The following is an 18,129-nucleotide window of genomic DNA, read 5'->3' as shown; positions in this document are numbered from 1 at the left end:
ATCTCTCAATCCCAGGGAGGCAGGCACAAGCTGTGCAGTGCAACGAGGCCAGAAGTGCTTCTCAGAGCATCCAGAAACCAAACTGGAGTTTTCCAGGGAACATGAGCATTAGAAAGGATGAATATCACAATTTTTAGTCTCTTTGGCCTCTAGACTTTGGTGCATAAATGCAACTTTAGGACCATCACAGAGCCTGCTTGTATGGTCTGTCCTATGGTCATGCAGGAAACCAGCCTCAGACCCATCAAGCTTTGAGTCACATCTCCCATCAGATGTGTTTTCCCAGGTGTGGCAGTGTGGGGCTAGAATGAACAAGTTCTCTATCTCTGTGTGAAAAGAAGTGCCTCTGATGCCCTGCAAAGGTGCTCACACAGGGCTGTCCCCATTCTGCCAGCAACAAGGCCAGAAGGGTGGAGAAGATGCCATTGCTGTTGCAGTGGTTCTGTTGGCATCAGGCTGGGACATCTGATGTGGCAATGTTGAGTCACAGAAGCATTTAATCTTGTGTTGCCACACATAATGAAGCAGGCCCGATCCATTGTTAGACTGTTGGTGATTCCAGGTAAATTTCAGCAGAACTGAGGGAGATGGAGACAGATGCTGAAAATCACTGCAGCCTTCACCCTGAAGTGAAGCTCCAAAAGAGCACAGCAATTGTCCAATGACTGTTGCAACTATTGCCTGACTTTGCATATGTCATTTAGTCTTTCTTTTCTCCCTGCTTTTCTTTCTTCCTTGCTTTCTTCCGCTCTCTCTTTCTCTCTTGTAAATAATTTTTACTGAATTTTTAGAAAAGTACTTCCTCTACCTCAAAAATTTGTCTGTTTCTTGACTTCTACAAAGTGAATAGGGGGAAAGAACAAACCCCAGGCAACTCACTTCCAAGTTTTGAATTTGACGTGCAGAACAACAAATTTGTCCAAAATGAGCTTTGCTTTACTGTTAGTCATCTGTACCAACCTGCAATTAAAAGGCTCAGCATTTGTTCTCATCGCTTTCTGAAATTACATTTTCCACTTCCTAGGCCCTGGCCTCGGGCAGTGGATTTTTGAAGCGATCATGCCTTGGTAATTAATGTTTAAAGATGAATGTTGCAACTTCTAAAACAGTGTTGCTGAGTAAACATACAGCAAAAAGAATATCAAAACTGGAAGCCTTTTATGGAAAGCTGCAGAGTTTGGAGGTGTTATCCTTAGAGCTCCCAGCTACAGTGCATTTGATTACTGCTTCCTCCATTCTTTCAGGTAGGGGGGACAGCTGTGCTTAAAAAAAAAGCAGAGTGAAATAAATATCACATCTAATTTGTCATTTCTTTGTGTTACTGACTCATCACCCCAGAAAGCTTGCTGGGAATGATTAACTCATACAGAGAGAGAGAGAGGAGACAAGTCTTTGGCATGGTCTGTAGCTATAACATGACCATTTTGGATTTTTGCAATAGAGTGAGAGGACAAGGAATAAAATATGGAGGGAGGAAGGCGTAAAAATGGAAGGAGAATTTCCCGTCCTATGTCACATCCCTTGGTTTGTCATGAATCTGCCTTTTCTCTGTATAAGCCATAGCTTTCAGTCTGTTACTAAGCCAGCTGATGTACCTGTGACAGCAGCCCATCCTACACAGGTCTTCTGTATGTGACAGAAGTGCTCCTCAGTACCATTAGCTGAATCTCTCATTGCAGCATTTTTTTGGTGCTGTAAAAACTGAGTTGCTGTATCACCTCTTTCTAACAGAAATCCTTAGCAACTGAAAAGGCAAGTTGGGAAGATCAGCAACTTCAGCATTTCAGGAAGGGGAAAGGATAGTCTGGATTGAGACCACCTCCCTACTTTAGGCATCTTATTTGGGCACTGCAATCCTGATTCAGACCTTTTGGAAGACACACCTCATGTCTAATGTTTCCCAATAGGTTGGCATGATACAGCTGTCTCTTCACCTGAGACTCCTAAGACAGGAAAAGTGGGAAAGCACTTGTAGTCTTGCGAGTGATTTTTGTAAAAAGGAGCATGGGGGGTCCCGCTGTACCATGGGAGGGTGATGTTTTTCATATGCAGAAGTCTTTCATGGTCTTGCAAAGGCCAGGGACAAGATCCTGAACAGATCAACTGGAACAAGAACAGAATACTGCTTTGGACTAGTTTTCTTTGGGTTTTTTCCCCCCTCTTCTTTCCTTTCTTCCAGAAAAGAGGATAAAATTCCCATACCAACATACTGGGAGGTTGGCTAACCAGGTTCAGAGCAGGTTCTTTGTGCTTTGTTACTCTGATATTCTTTTTGCTCAGAAGAAACTAAAACCCAAAGACCTCTTGGAAGAACCCTATGTGTCTGATTCTGCATTTAAGTGGAAAAATGGAACCTCGCAAGTAATCTTACTTTTCTGGAAGTGAAGTTCAGGCTCTAAAAAAGATTAGTAAAAGACTCATTCAGCACTAGTCACACTCATTTGGGTAACAGGCAAGTTCCTGCCTGTACTCACTTCTACTATTCATAAAGAATGTGTATTAGTGACTTCCTAAGCAGGAATTCCAGCAGAACAGTAAATGAAGTATTGTCTTCTGCTTTAATAATTTTCCTGTTCTTTTAGCATTGTTTATATACCATCATCAGTATGCTGATACATTAACTGCATACCAGTGCTTGGCTATTTTATTATCCATTTGCTTTGGTTATCTGTCCAGGCTCTTGATCCTAAAAATATTAAGCTAAATTTTAGACGATTTTGCTGTTGAAACACAGTGGTTTTGAATTGTTTTGTTTGTTTGCTTTTATGACCTCTTTAAAGGTTTTCCAGTAAAGATGAGGGCTTATTTCTACTAAATTTATGCCTGGTTGTTCAAAATAGCTTGCTAGTGTTTTTTAATGTTGATTTTTCAGAGATCTCTTAAAAAACACAAGTCCACAAAGCATTTCTGCAGGATTGAGGGTGCTTCAGTTACACTTCACATTAAACATGACACAGATCATTCAGATCATTCAGCATTTTGCTAAAGTGAAGCAAGTGGAATGGAAAATGCTTTGGTATTAAAAGCAATGTGTCTTTCAAAATGTTTAATACTAAACAGGTCATTCAAATGGAGTGTAATAAAGACTATTGCAGCTGATGAAAAGATTTTGTTCAACTCAGTGGGTTCTCGAACAGGCAGATATAATATGCTTGCACTTGCTAACAGTGTTCACTTAGCTGTGTTTCCTTTCCTAGACTGGAAATCAGATTTCCTTCTCCATTGTTTATATAGAAAAACTCAAGCTATTCAAGAAGATCATGTGGGAGCCACTGTTTTTAGAAGAAAGAGCTGCATTTGTATAAAAGATACCTCCCAACTTCAGCCACTTAGCAGTAGCCAAAATAAGCATCCTTACCGTGTTTCTGAGCTGAAGCTCTACACCAGGCTGTGTGTGTCCCCGCACACACCCCGTGCTGCAAGGAGGGGCTGTACAAGAGCCTGCATCAATAAACAGCAAGCAGCCAGCTCCCGTGCCAGCTCACATGTCTGTGTGCATGTATTCCCACTAGTGAGCATGTGCATTAAGCCACCGAAATTTATACACCTAAGGTTAGAAATGTCTATCTTTTCTTTTTTCCTGTGCTTCATTTGCAGCTTATTCCAAATCCTGTCCCCAGACTTAACACACTTTGTTCTTACCTTGCCTACTATGAAGGCTTTGGATCTGAATTGAAGGCCCCCAATACGTTCAGCTGTCTCCAGATCAAACTTCAATTGCTACATATTTATGTTGAGGGCATTTTGAAAGATATATGACTGTTGCTTTCCAGGGCTGTTTCATAAGGACCAAGACTCAACAAGAATTAAGCAGAGGCACAGCAAATTGATCAGAGGCACAGTCACCCAAGTATCAGGGATGAGGATGAAATTTAGGGATCTCACTGTTTACTTTCACCACAGCATAATTTGGTTTTGTCTCTTGCTTGCCCTTCTCCTTATTTCTTCACCTTTAGAATTAAAATGGCCAAGGTAATTTATGCTCCAAATTTATTTTCTTGTTCTGAAACTGGCAGTCAATGCTGTAGATTTTTCATAAGGGAAACCTTTCTCTAAAGGTGCCACACACAGAGAGCTTCTCTCCAGGAGTATGGGGCAGGGAGAAAAAAACCTCTATTAGTGACCTTTTTGCTATGTAACCTTTCCTTAAAATGCCAGCAACTGAGCTTCCACAGAGAGAACAACAAATATTGAAAGAGGAATGTGAAGGACATTATGAAACAAGAAAGTAAGAAAAGGGATCTGCTCAAACAAGTTTCTCAGGAAAGGTGATGTAATATGTACTGTAGAAAATCCTAGCAGTTGACATAACAAAGTTTCTTTCTAAATAGCTGTGGATGCCAGCAAGCTGGGAGAAACGGAGTGTACAGCTGGGAGTACAGCTGAGCAGACTGTTTTGTCCAAAAGAAATATAGTAGGTGTAAAACTTCTTTTCAGAAGATATCATTGAAGTTTAATTGAGAAGTGTCCTTTTAATTAAGGTTGAGTGACCACTGAATGAAAGCCTTGTTTCTGTTGAGGCTGTTCTTGGTGATACTCTAAGATTAACCCATGCAGGTTGGCAGTACTCAAGAGGCTGCTGTTGGGATGCCATGGTACACAGTTCTGTAGCAAGTGCTCAGTCCCATTCATAGACTTTTGCCAAGGTTTATCAATCTTTTAACTGCTGTCTTGAGAATTGCCCAACTTTTTATTGACTGACTTGCTCATATTTCACCCTGGTTTCCTGCATAAATGACTGTTCTCAACACACGTGTTCTGAGCATATCCACAGCTGTATACATAAAATTTGGGAACCTCCCTCCCTGTTACAACAGACCTGACAGAGACATGCAGGACCTTAGAGATAATGAAAATATTAGAATTTTGTGGCAGCATGTGGCTGGATATTGGAAGACATCTAGATCTTCTCTGCAGAGGAAAGGCTGTAGGGAATTATGCTCTGTGTCAGCTTTGGAGACTACAAAAGGCCCAGATCTGGAGTATATCAGGTTTTCTTATTCTACTTCTTACACAGCTTACAAATTTTAAGGTCTTGGTTGCAGACTGAAACCTTAAAAATCACTGGTTCCTCTATTTTGTTCATTGTGGTAATTATGTAGCAAAATACTGCATGTGCAAAGACTGATACACACAAAGTGTCATTAGGAGTGCCATTTTCAGGTAGGTTAGTCCATAAAAGTTGAGTAAACTGCCAAACAAGAAATCCCAGCTCATGGACTGTTGTGGATTTATTCATCATTACAAACAGAGGAAGAACTGTATAGGAAGAATGTCTATTACGAAAATTATATTTAGTTATAGGGCTGACATACACGGTCTGCTACCTGCCTTTTACAAATACTGTTAGCACCATTCAGGCAGCCAGCAGGCATGGTTTCATGCAAAAGAGTGTGTGGTTATTTTCATAAGGTTTTTATGAATAAGGCTTGAGAAGGCTGCAGGAGATCCTTAGTGTTTTTGATGGCATTGCTGTCATGTCAAAATATCATGAATCAGCTTCTCTTTTTACTGCAAATTGGTTGTAAAGAAACTAAGGCAGAAGGACTGACTGTCTCGGAATGGGAGGTTGAGTGACCATGTTGAATCCTTAGGAATGTTTGAATATTCTTCCCCTGTCTCTGATACATATCCACTCCTGCATTTTCTCTTTTGTTTTAGGTGGAGTCTGGATAAGAGCTGTCAGGAAGGCTTTCTAGCCAGTTTGAGGCTGAGTGATAGCAATCTTGAACCACAGTTTTAGAGGAGTGGCACCAAAAGTCCTGTTGTTAACACTGAGTGCTTTACAGGACAAGTAGCACTCCCTGCTTCCTCAGCTGCCTGAAAGTCAAGTCATAGATACTGACCTTCAATCCAAATAAGGTAAGTCAAGACTGCATCAAGCATGACTGAGTTTAAAATATGGTTATCAGCCCATCATACAACTGTTTGAAATGAAGCCAGGGAAAATATCACTAGAGCACAATGATGTGCAGAGGTCACTAATATTGCCAGATCTCTCCCTGTTGTGCTAAAACTACAGTAAATGATGTCTTGTTAGTATCCCCTAGTGCTGTGCTGAAGTTGGACTGCGTGTCAAGAGCTTACTGAGTTACAGCAGTGCTGAGGCTGGCAAACTGCAGTAGATCCGCTGCGAAAGCCCTACCCACTGCAAAAAACAGACATGCTTCTTGGCCATGACAAAGGTTCTAGATTTCTTTGTGCAGCTTCAGTTTATTTCCTAAAATGCAAAGTGCAGCAGACGTCTAAGCTGACCGGTTACTCAAGAGAATAAGTGGTTTTATTCAGTCTACCTTTTTTTTTTTTTTTTTACTGAGGGAAAAAAAATGCAAAGATATATTTGTTACTGATCAAAGTAAAACCCGCTATTCCTAAAGACACAGTCTCCAGAAAGGTTACTATGTAGCTAAAGAGACCTTTCAAAAGTAACCTTTTAAAAAAACCCCAAACCCATACCTTCAACTGGGATACAGTATCTCTAAAGTATCTCTTAAGGTTACTGTATCACTAACGAAAACCATTCAAAAGCCTCAATTTGGATTTTCCTTGTCATTTTCTGCGCTCAATTTAACAGAAAGTTTCCCCCAGATAAGACTTGATGGCATCAGTGATGGGGTGGGAGGAGCAGAGCAGCTGGCTGCTCTCATATGGCACAGAGATGAAATCCAGGCTCCAGTTAGCCTTTAGGCTAACATTTGATAAAACTCATGCCACACTCGCATGTGAAGCCCTTTTCCATTCCCACAAAACCCACATACATACTCTTGTTTCCCTATAAAAGTCCATTTGGCACTTTAAAAGCTCATGTCAGATATGAAGCTATTTAAATCTTTCATGATTTCTTATGTTTATTCTTTTGACATTTGAGCACAGTTGCTAAAAGTGTGAGAACAGTTGCTACTCCTGTTTGCATTTCTTCACCTCTCCACTCCTCAACCAGATGACATTTTAAGCTTTAAATTGTAAGGAAGGGAGTGCATTAAACATCAGGTCTGAGAGAAATGGGAAACAATATCATAGGACTGCAGCTTTGGGTGCTGCAAACAGCCCAAATCTCCGTATTAAAAATCAAACACTTTTTTGGTTTTAAGTGTGAACAGTCCCTCAAAAAGCTACATGAGATCCATTTTCTGGGTGATGGAATGTATGCCTGCCTAGTTTGCTTCCTATGAGGTTATTAACACTTGCCGCGTCTGTAACTGCTGGTTATTGAAGGAAGGACTTAATTCCCTCCCAGAACCCTGGGACTAATCAAAACATTGCCATTAACCTTTAATGAGAAAGTTGTTGCTTTCACCAATAAACTGGCTTAGACTCTTAGTCCCCTAAAGCACAAATGGCACATACTGCATCATAATTAACAAGCAGATTCTGGGAAAAAAACACAGTCAGAGGAGTGCAGCTTGTTGCATAAGCTCAAAATGATTGGCTGATTTCGTCTTAATTTCCCCAGCAGTACTGGAAGTTATGTATGCTAACCAGTATTCATCTCAGCAAAGTATCCAGACCTTGTAGGGCCAGTTCTTTCTTCCAGTAAGACCTCTGCATCATAAAGCAACTCAGACAAAACATGCCCAGGGGAAAATCCCATGCTTATAGGTGTTTCCAAGCCTTTTCAATCATTTGCTCCCCTAGCTGCTTGTCTTGGGTGGAGGAGAATGGCCTGTTAGAAAGGAATGGCCAACATAAATGGAAAAGAACAAATAAGACACTTGAGGGTGTGTCTAATGGATCCAGATATCCAAGACAGCAAAGGAAGTGTTGCCCCTCATCTGTGCCACATTCGGGCAGAGGAACCAAACTGGTAAACTGTAGGTCTGTCAGCCAATTCTGCCATTTTGGAGGTGGGACTGGGTTTACACTGAAGAGGCATCACATGAGGAGAGTAACATTTTGGATACTGAGAGTCCTCACTACTAAATTTAAAAAGATTAGAGACAGCTACTACAAAACAGTTTCACAATGCATTTACCAGAAGAACAGTAAGAGCAGTGAATAGTGCATTTTATTGCAAATGCTTCATTTAACAAATATTAAATATGCATCTGAACACTGTCACTTCGGAATACATTCCTAATCTGACTTTGCTCCTGCTTATAGTGGTATAAATAAAGAATTATTCTACTGAAGTCAGCAAAGTCATTATCTGGTTTTAGACTCAAAAGAGAGAAAATCTTGCTTTTTACTTCTACAGCAAATCCCATGCAATTCAGTATGAATACAACAGTATATTTAAGAACAGACACAACTGAAAAATCCATGTCCTAAATTCAGTAAAGGGGTATGGACCTGAATTTCCATCTGAGCATTCTTGAATATTGAAACATTAAACCTCCTTTTCCTGCTGTGTAATCTAGTTTATTTTCCCCAGAAAATACATTTTCCTTTTTGTAAACAGAAGCCACATGAAACACATGGTTATCTTCTGAGCAAAACTATCAAAGACCATAGTTTACACATATTAAAAAACCAACAACCCACAAACTTCTGTTTTAAAGATAAATGCAGGTTTTTAGTTTATCGACATTTTTATTCCATGCCAGTTTTTTGCATAGTGGAAAATATGCACCCGTAGGAGAATAACAACTATGATAAGTTGTTAAAAACCAAATTATCTAGGAAGGTAATTTTTCCCATTATGAAAGTGGCTTGTCAGATATTAGCGAAATTAATTAGTCACTTAGCACACCTTTCACTACCTCTAAAAATTAGATTATGGCCTATACATTCCCATGAGTAACAGGAGCAGTTCTCTTCTTTGTATATACAGTGGTATCACTCCACAGTTTCTGATTATGTTTTATTCACATAGAGGCATAAATCAGCCATAAATCAGTCCAAAGCCTAAAACTAACCAAACCAGTTCATATTTCTCACATGAGCTATTCTATTTGCATTCCTTTCCAGATTAAACATTTCTTCTTGTGATATAAAAAGATTCCAGGTACATGGTATTCAATGGAAAAAGGTGACAGCATGACATTTAGAAGATGTATGCATAAGTTAAAAAAGGAAAATGGGAAAACAACAGGAAGAGAAAGGAAAATTTGCTTATGACCATCTTAATAGAGGAAAGTAAATTGAGCAATACCTACCCAATTTATCCTGTGATTTATTTCTGGAATTTCTGGAATTATTCAGGGTAGAGGAGGTGCAAGCATGATCTCATCAATGTATGTCAATACGTGAAGAAGGTGGAGCCAGGTTCTGTCCAGCAGTGCCCAGGGATGGGACCTGAGGTGATGGGCACAAGCTGTGCAGAGATGCAGTCTGAACAGCAGGGAATGGTTTTTCACTAGGAGGTTGACAAGGAGCTGGCACAGGTTGCCCAGGGAGGTTGTGGAGTCTCCATCCTTGGAGATACTCAAAAGTTGTCTGAACATCATCCTAGACAGCCACCTGTAGGCAACCACGTTTGAGCAGGGATACTGGACAAAGTGACCTCCAGAGATCCCTTCTAACCTCAACCCTGCTGTGACACGTGATGCTGCTTTGGTCTCTTGTCAGGGAGAAGTGGAGGCAGCTCATTTTCTTGGTTGGCTCCCTTCAATAAGGAGCACCAAATTTCAGAAATGCAAAGGGTGTTCCAGCAGCCAGGAGATCTGGAAGAGACCCCAATAAGTGCATAGAGTTTGCAGTGGAAAGGAATGGAATGCTTGTAGGGTCAGGATAGACAACTTTGCATCTGCCAAATTCATAGAAACAAAGCAGGAGAGCAAGAATTGCATATTACTTCCATTCCAGTCACTCTGAGAAACATTCCCATCCTTTTTGTTTCAGAGAGGGAACTGTGATGTAACAAATAAATATACATCAAATGTCACCTGATGACTACAGCTTTGTGCCAGGGGCTTTGGGAGCACAGGAGGAACGTTAAGAACTACTGTGAAAGGACTTGCCATGTACAAAAGCAAATCAGAGAAATCTGGATGCCTGAATTTTATGACATTTGATTTCAGTGCAGACAACTGAGACCTTGGTAGTTTCTGGGACTATAATCACATTGTCCAGACTGATTTACTGTGTCATTCTCCTGTGCAGGATGAAGCTAAGCATATCAAGGAGTGCTTAAGTCCAGGAGCTACATAGTGCCAGTTGCTGGTGCTACAACACTTAGCTCTGGCCCTAGGCAAGAATCCCAGACTTTGGGGCTGCACTGTGTTCACACTGTTCACACAGTAAAAAGGGTCACACACCTCCTCCATCTCCTGTGACTAGCTTGTCTTCTTGCATGCCAGCTCTCCTAACTGTTAAAAAAATATCTGAACTGGACTTAATGCAGGGTAAGGCAGTTGAAAAAGTTGGAAGGCAAGTTCAGTACCAGGTTAAACACTGGATTCTATTCTTGATCACCTTCCTAGTACAGCTTCCCATAAGCATGGCAAGACAAGGGAGCTATTTGTTTTTCTTCTTTAGTGAACATTGCAAAAGGACAGCACCAAGGAGGCTGAAACTTTCAAAACCATGAATTTTGTAATACTGAATTCAAGCAAAAATGCAGCACTTTAAAATCATACTTGCACCTTAAGGTAACCCTGACAAGCAAGGTACAGTGGTGCAAATGCAACTTTAACGTAGAACTAGTAAGTTTCTGTCTGAAAATACAACATCTTGCCAAGTTAAAATTGCCAAAAATGCCAAAGAAGGCATTTTTTCATACTACTTGCAGTAGACAATGCTGTTATCAAACAGGGTGGTGCTGTTGGAAGTGGAGGAGGAGCTTTTTACATCTTTCTCTAGACTCTTTCTGCTTCTAATGAATACAAGTGCCTGCTGAAAAGCTCTGTGCTGAAGTACTCTTTCACAGGGAGCTCAGAGGAGCGCTGCTAGGGTTAACAGACTGTTTTCCCAGGCATATACAAGTGTATTGCAGAAGGCACTATGCAAACAATGTTCGCAGAGTTTATAATTTCCTGTTGGAACAGCAAAGAAAAGAAGGTCATTGATTTAAACCAGAGAATACAAATTATTTCCTGCCCACAAAGCTGCCAAATGCTTGGAGTTATTGATTTTTTTTTTTATCCCTGCTGTTAACCAAACACTTCTTGTCCTGTCATGGGCATCATCAGCTTACTGACTAAGTAAACATAACCCATTAAGCTGAACATTTTGAAAATAATAGAAAATTATAGTGGCTTTAGTTAAAAAAAAAAAAAAAAACCAACCAAAAACAAACAAACAAAAAAACCCAAAAAAAAAACCAAAAAAAAAAAACCCAAAAAAAAACCCAAAAAAAAAAAAAAACACAAAAAAACCCCCCCAAACAAACAAACAAAAAAAACCCAAACCAACAAACCAAAAAACAGAAAGGAGAAGAGAAGAGAAACAGTTCCTGAAGTTGATTAACTTTTATGTAGACTCAAGTTTCTGCAATATAGGTTTGCATCCAAATGAGAGAGGAAGGAATAAATTAAAAGAAGACTCAGGGAAAAAAACCCAAAAGTCTTTTTCTAAAGAAGCCAAGAAGAGGAGGGTGCAGGGAAGCAGGTACTTCATATTTTAAGACTTCAAGCAAAAGAAAAAAATACTGCAAAATTGAGATTGAAAGGATAAAGCCATGTGGCAGCAGCATGGTGAAGGCATGTTATTATTTTTTTATTTACTTATTAGCAGGAGGAGGTCTGTGCTATTGTCTGATTTTTTTTTTTTTCCTAAGTCAGAGCTGAGCCCAGCTGATGCCTGGCCTTGGAACCTGTCAGTTTGAAGATAACATGTACAGTATTAATAAATGTAGAACAATACTTGCTGTCAAGTTGGTTACAAGGCAGTGGTTCACTGAAGGGGGCCTGATGATGTCAAAAAGCATTAGACCAGAGCCAGCAAATGTTTTATACTCTACAGCTGAACCCAAAAGATGAATTGATGCCCTCAATCTGACTTTAGGGCATCTGTCTGCTCTGGAGAGTGTGTACTCTGGAGAGTGTGTATTTGTCTGAAGAAGCAGGGGACAAGTTGCTTTTCCCTCCTCTTCCAGCCATCTGCCTACACAAGGGAGGCAAGGCCCAAGACACAAGAGAACAAATCCTAATCTGCTGTATGTCGACAGGGATACCTTATATACAAAATAGTCTTGAAAAGTAGGACAATACACTCAGGAGAGGTGTTCACAGGCAGCTCTGAGAGCAGGGAGACAGCTACCAGGCTGAGACACTGCAGAGTGGGCTGGCTTTACCCTGGAACTGGCTGTTGCAGGTGGCTTCCCTGGCCAAGAGCCTTGCTGTCCTTTGGTGTGAGAGTCAGCAGTGTGAGAAGAGCCAGTGGGAAGAGACGTCAGGAGGGAAGTAAACAAGCAGATTACAAAGTGATGATAAATGAGGGTATTGGTCTACTACAGTGGCTTAGAGGAAGGTGTGAGTGTTTCCTCCACCCCCTCACCTTCGTGCCTGTTGACTGAATACTATTAAGGCAGGGAGTCACAGATTATTAATGACCTGTTAACAGCTTCTTTAATTTTCTAATAAATGCCAACTGCAGCTGCTATAATTATTCTGCTGGTCCTACAACATGCCCTGTGCCAGACTACAAAATATTTTACTGTTTTTGTCTGAAACACACTGTCGTGCTCTTAACATGTGTACTGCACATGGGCAATTGCACGCCTGAGTAAAATTACATCTTAGGCTGTTAGAGCACTTTGCAGCCATTAAGTATTGATATCTTCCAGCAAAGTAGGAACCAGGAAGTGTTTAGTCACTTATTTTTGCATGTGTGAATTGAGACACCCAAATTTTATAGTTTTAGCCACAGTGATACAGTGAGTCAGTCCCTGGACTGCTTGTGAAACCTGGGAGCTCTGTCTTCTGCTTTGTTTGTGCTGGTATCATACAAACTGCAAAAATCATGGAGGTTGGAGGTTGGAGGTAACACTAAGCAGGGGCTTTTTCTATGTTAAGCAGAGGTCCCTAGGAGTAATATTGTACAAAAGTGGTATCCATCATTCTTCTTCCTATTCCCACCACCACAGAGCTGAGTAACATGTGATGGGAAAATAAAACATAAATAAACAAACAGAAATGGATCACAGCTGGCCTGTGTGTCTCACATATGCCACATGTGTAAAATTTCATTGTAGTGAGCTTTTGGTAATCTAGCGTTTAATCAACAAACCCCACAACAGGTACTTGAAGATTACCATTTTCTGAGGAAATAGTGTATGTTGTCAGCAGCCCTGTTTGAAAGCTACTAGTGAGGATGTGTCTTGAAAATGCTATAAAGCAGATGCTGAATTTTCAAAGATCTTTTTGAAGGCAGTGATCCTGTAAAGATATCATCTATTGAGCACACATAAAGCACACAACATTTTGAAAAATTTCACCCATCAACAAAAAGGTGTGGTCTGTGCTTTTGTCCAGCTCTTGGACAGTCGCACCTCCTTGCTGGACAAAGCCCTGTGCTGTAGCTCCATAAAGGAAAGCTTGTCCCCATATCTCTAAAGGTAGCTTTGCTGTAGGAAACAGCGCTGGAGTTCCACCAAATCTGTCTAGTCTGGCATGTTTTAGCCTTAGAGAGGGAATGAGCAGGGAACAGTGAACAGCCCAGGTCTCTGGGAATCAAGTGTCTGACCTGGTATGGCTTCCTGTGAAGCTGTTCAGTGTTTTTCTGCCACAGCTCTGCAAAATGAAAAAAAAATCCCTGCCTTCCCTAACAGGAGCTATTGAAGGACTGAAGATTCAGTAAATCATATTCAAATCATATTCTATTAAACACAGAAATATTTATTCCTTAAAATCTTTCCCACACATATTCTGAAGACAAAAATATGGATTGCAGTCAGCTGTTCTCTGAAATTCCTCTTGTCCTGACTCATATTTGGAAGGGAATTTGATTAATATCCAACTATTTTGTGAGCATCCAGTATACTTTTCCTTTTTCCAAGGGTGGATGAATAAATCAGTAGCTACTCCCCAGATGAAGTTAAAGGTCTGACTCCAGATGCTGCATGTGCAGTGTGGCAGGTTCCATCACTTCCCTTGCCCTTTTGCACTCTCCATCTTGCACAGCTCTGTGCACAAGTTAACAAGCTGGATCTGTCTGAACAGAAAACCTCAAGTACTATGGGAACTTCTTTGTTTTTCTTTTATTTTTAATGGTTCCCATCATAATTATTTTTTCCCTTTTTTGTCTTTCTGATAATAGAATGTTTCTAGGTCAGAATCCCAGCTGATCTTGTGCTGATTTTGGTCCCCAATGCTTATTAAAAAGTCACGAGTCTTTGAGGTTAGCTTTTCCCCAGATCCTAATTTGTGTTAATAGATTTAGCTGATACTGAACCAGTTCTGTTCATATGGGCAAGGACCAACTTCTGGAACTGATCCAGGTGTCCAAGATGTTCCAAAGTAATTAGTTTTCTTTAAAGCTTTGGGCTGTAAGTGTTGATCACACACATTTAAAAGGGACTTGACTTTCAGAAGAGTAGAGTCCTTATTTTCTGAAGGAGAGGCCATGCTGTGAGGGTATAAAAAAGGGCACTTCAAATAAACTTACCCCATCTGAGAGGAATTAGGATAGCATTTTTTTAAAATTTTGGTTTTCAGTAGGAATTAAGAATAGGAGTGGGGTGTTTGTTGAGTGCCAAAAGTATGTACTGCTGTAATACTATGTAATAAAAAGCATTAGTTCAGCAAGGCGTTTGGGCACAAGACTGCAGACCTTCCCACTTCCACCAATATTGTTAAAAGCTTTGTAAATCAGGCTCTCGCTGACCACAGCAGAGCAGACCACACCACATCTTTTACCCCCTCATTCCCGGAGGCAAACAAGGGAGCAAGCATCATGTGATGTACACTATGTTCCTGCTTTAAACATTTTTCCCCTGTGACTGCCTCCCCTGGCATTCAGTACCTTTAGATCACTGTCTACTGCATGCCTGTTTAATGTGGGCATGTGGATGATATTATTGAAGTCAGAAAGACTACAAACATAAGCCTTATCACGATTGGATTGGCAAACTTCCAGGTTTTTAACATAGCCACACAGAGTTCCTAGCCCAATGACATCTGCAGTACTTGGGTGAAGTTCTGAGACCATTTTATTTTCCTTTTACAAGATAAAATGTCACCTGTTGGCCAAGAAAGTTATCACAGGTTCCTGGTGGGTTTTGATTCTTTCACACATCTCAGGATTTAGTAAGTTGACTTAAAGCTAGATTGGATATTGGTTTTAGCTTTGAGATTTTGTCAATGTCTTCTGTGTAATGAGTGTATTGGACATAGATAAATGCCCACAAACTGCTAAGAAAAAGAAGTAATTACCACTGCATAGAAAGAATTGCAAACTCTTTCCATGAGAAATGATTTTGTACTCTTCTCTGCTCCCTTACCTTGCAGGTCCAGTGAACTTATTCTAGGCAATTATATATGGGAAACGCACATCAAACTGAGAATCTCACTGGCTTGACAGTCCCTTTCTGCCAAGCACAGAGTGTTATTCCATCTCATCATGACAGCATGAGGCAGCCAAAGGACTCTATTTGCTATTTCTTTATACGATTCTTTTGTTTTAACATACCCATTTGGAAGTTGGCCTGTTGTGTTGTAGGCTGTGCACAGGCACAGGGACAGCATAAAGCAATTCCTTTGAACTTTGGATTGCAGAATTCATGACCTCACTCCCAGCAGCAAGGAAACCAAGAAGCTGTCCCACAGCTTTCTCAGGTAAACCACTCACTGTTAAACCTGTAAACACCACTGATCTTTTCTTCTTGCACCTTGGATGCAACTTTTCATTTACCCTACTTATGAATTCTTACTCTTAAATCCTTTGCAAGTCACCTCTAAAATGTGAAAGATGAACATTGACACCTTCTTCCCCTCTCCATGGTGTCCAATTACAGAAACATACAATTAGAGATGCTAATGACAGATTATTAGGCATTAACCTATAATGCCATCCTCCAATAGCAGCAAAAATGGGTCACACTGTAGGTATAATTATCCTGGTTCTCTAATAATACGCCCTGGTTGTGCCTTTTTTCTGCGATATATCCCTTGTATTTCAGTACAAAGTAGGGGCAGCTCTAGTTGTGTTGGAGAGTGATCTGGAGCAGGATCTGAACTGCTGGCACATGGGCCTGGCCTTCAAAAAGACTGGAAAAACTAGGCTGTAGCATCTTTCCAACTTAGAGAAAACCAATGAAGGATTTTGGCATCCACCTTTGTTACCCACAGTTAGGAGGACAGGCTCTGTTCACAGAGAGAGAAACTGAGGGACAGCAGGAGACAATAGGACTCCTTGGACAATAGGAGTGGTGGTCTCACAGCTTCTGTCTGCTCAGCACCACGGTGGTGGTGCAATATTCTTCAGGGAAGAGGGCACATAGAGGGGTGAATATGGGTGGGCAGGAGGAAGAGGAATGCAGTGCAGGTGCACAAACCAGATGAGACAGTGCAGCTTAAGAGCACAAAGGGAAGTTGTCTGTGACAGCAGAACAGAAATTTTATTCTGTAAATAGAATAGAAACATGAAAATAAGAGTGCCAAAGAGAGGAGAAAAATGAAATGAAACTTAGATATCTGAAGGCATCATGCAGGTTTTGTGCTGACTGAGAAGACCAGCTGCTTTGTAGTGTGTACTGCAGAAGTGGTGCAAGAATGAGGTGACTGCTTAGAGTCCTTAATCACTTTATTGACTACTTTCTCTTGCCTTGTTAATTAGTTAGTAGCAAAGGTAGAAAATAAACTTAACAGTCTTTCTTGGCTTTCTTGCCAGTAGTCTTTCTCATATATAGAGTGGGTCCCTGAAAGCATTCTCACCAGGGCCAGCTACACAAATCTAGGAACTGATTCACAAGGAGATCCTGGAAGAGACTATTTCAAAGCTGTCAAAAAAGATGTTGTACCTGCCTAAATGCCAGAATATGTGTTTTAAGTGCATCTGAACTGAAGGGGAAAAAGAAGAAAAGCAGACTTTACTACAAGTTTCTGAGGTCTTGTTGAAGGCACTCTGTACATGCAAAGTCTTTGATGCTTCTGAACATGCTGGCAGGGTCAAAAATTTGTGCTGTTACCTCTCATAAATGAGGTAAATAATATGTTGAGGCTATTTCCAGAAAAAAAGGGAAAAATAATATGCTGAGATCCTGTCAGAACACTTCTGCAGTACTGTCCTGTTTTTGGTGAGAGTACTGATGATGAGGAGATGTTGTAGACAGTGAGTGTCAAAAAGATGTGTCTAAAATGTTGCCCTACTATCTTATTAGTATAGAAATTGGTTTACACCCAGATGCCTGCCTTATGGATCTTAGGAGATCAATAGATGGGCAAGAAAGCAAGAATGTGAAATACAAGTGTGTGCTCATGTGTGGTTTGCCTGACATTCCCTTCATCTCCTGTGACTTCCTGGGTGGTTTGCTGAAAAGCTGTGCCCAAGGCCAATTAAAAACCCGCCAGCCTAGGGAGACTTCCACTGCAGAAGGGTCAGCAGCAATTCCAGCCTTGAAGTTAGATGCTCAGGTCTGTGTTCAGGTCTATTGATAAATTTTTATTTAATTTGATAGTAGTCTTTTGCTGCACCTATTTAGTGTGTCAGTGCAACACCTCAGGACTGGAGTTATTCAATGTGGTTTAAAGGCTCCCAGTTGCTTATGTTGGTGGCCTGGCACTATATTGTCCTGGCCAGGTGGGTGGGCAGTGGCCCAGATTGAGACAGGCAGCAGTGATCACACCGAGTTTTCATTGATCAAGTTGCTTCTCTCTTGTTTCAGAGCAGTATTACTATTTGCTGTTTGGTCTGTAGTAGCACCAAGAGGCTGGAGGTGCTGGTGGAGTTTCGTAGCACCAGGAGGAAGACAAGGACAAGGAGAAGGAGGAGGAAATGCCTTCCCCATAGAACCTACTCCTAGCCCCAGCTCCCTTGCTCAATTCCAGGGAAAATAAAATTAATGTTTATGGTGAAAATGTTCTTCTTCTCCAATACCTGCCTTTGGTGGAGATGCCCAAGACCAACTTCTGCCACACAAATTTCAGAGACCAAACAGAAAACCCAAATTTGCCAAAATAAAGAAGACTCTCTTAAGCCAGCCTATTTTTAGAAGATCCTCTGTGGAGAAAACAAAGTCTAATTTAAAACAGCCTTTACTGTTGCAATAACCCACCATTTCACATGTGACCCTGGGAGTTTGTTAAATCTTTT

The 18,129-nt window shown here is 40.8% G+C and overlaps 1 protein-coding gene across 4 annotated transcripts in view; it reads left to right on the top strand.

Annotated features, from left to right (window-relative positions):
• LOC121346983 (cytochrome c oxidase assembly factor 1 homolog) overlaps window positions 1-18,129 on the top strand; it is a 52,342-nt gene that overhangs the window by 22,720 nt on the left and 11,493 nt on the right. For 2 of the 4 annotated variants that reach the window (XM_041425215.1, XM_041425216.1), the window contains one exon: window positions 5,662-5,862. The exons of 1 other annotated variant lie outside the window; for it this stretch is intronic. The gene's annotated coding sequence lies outside the window, so the exon portion shown is untranslated. Of the gene's footprint in view, window positions 1-5,661; window positions 5,863-15,541; window positions 15,654-18,129 lie in introns of those variants that run through there. One more of the 4 variants, XM_041425218.1, reaches the window with a different exon arrangement.

Source organism: Onychostruthus taczanowskii, unplaced genomic scaffold (genome assembly GCF_017590055.1).
Source record: "Onychostruthus taczanowskii isolate IOZ18803 unplaced genomic scaffold, ASM1759005v1 scaffold88, whole genome shotgun sequence".
Classification (NCBI taxonomy): domain Eukaryota; kingdom Metazoa; phylum Chordata; class Aves; order Passeriformes; family Passeridae; genus Onychostruthus; species Onychostruthus taczanowskii.
Note: the sequence above shows the minus strand (reverse complement) of the source record. Positions and strands in the feature narration are given on the sequence as shown.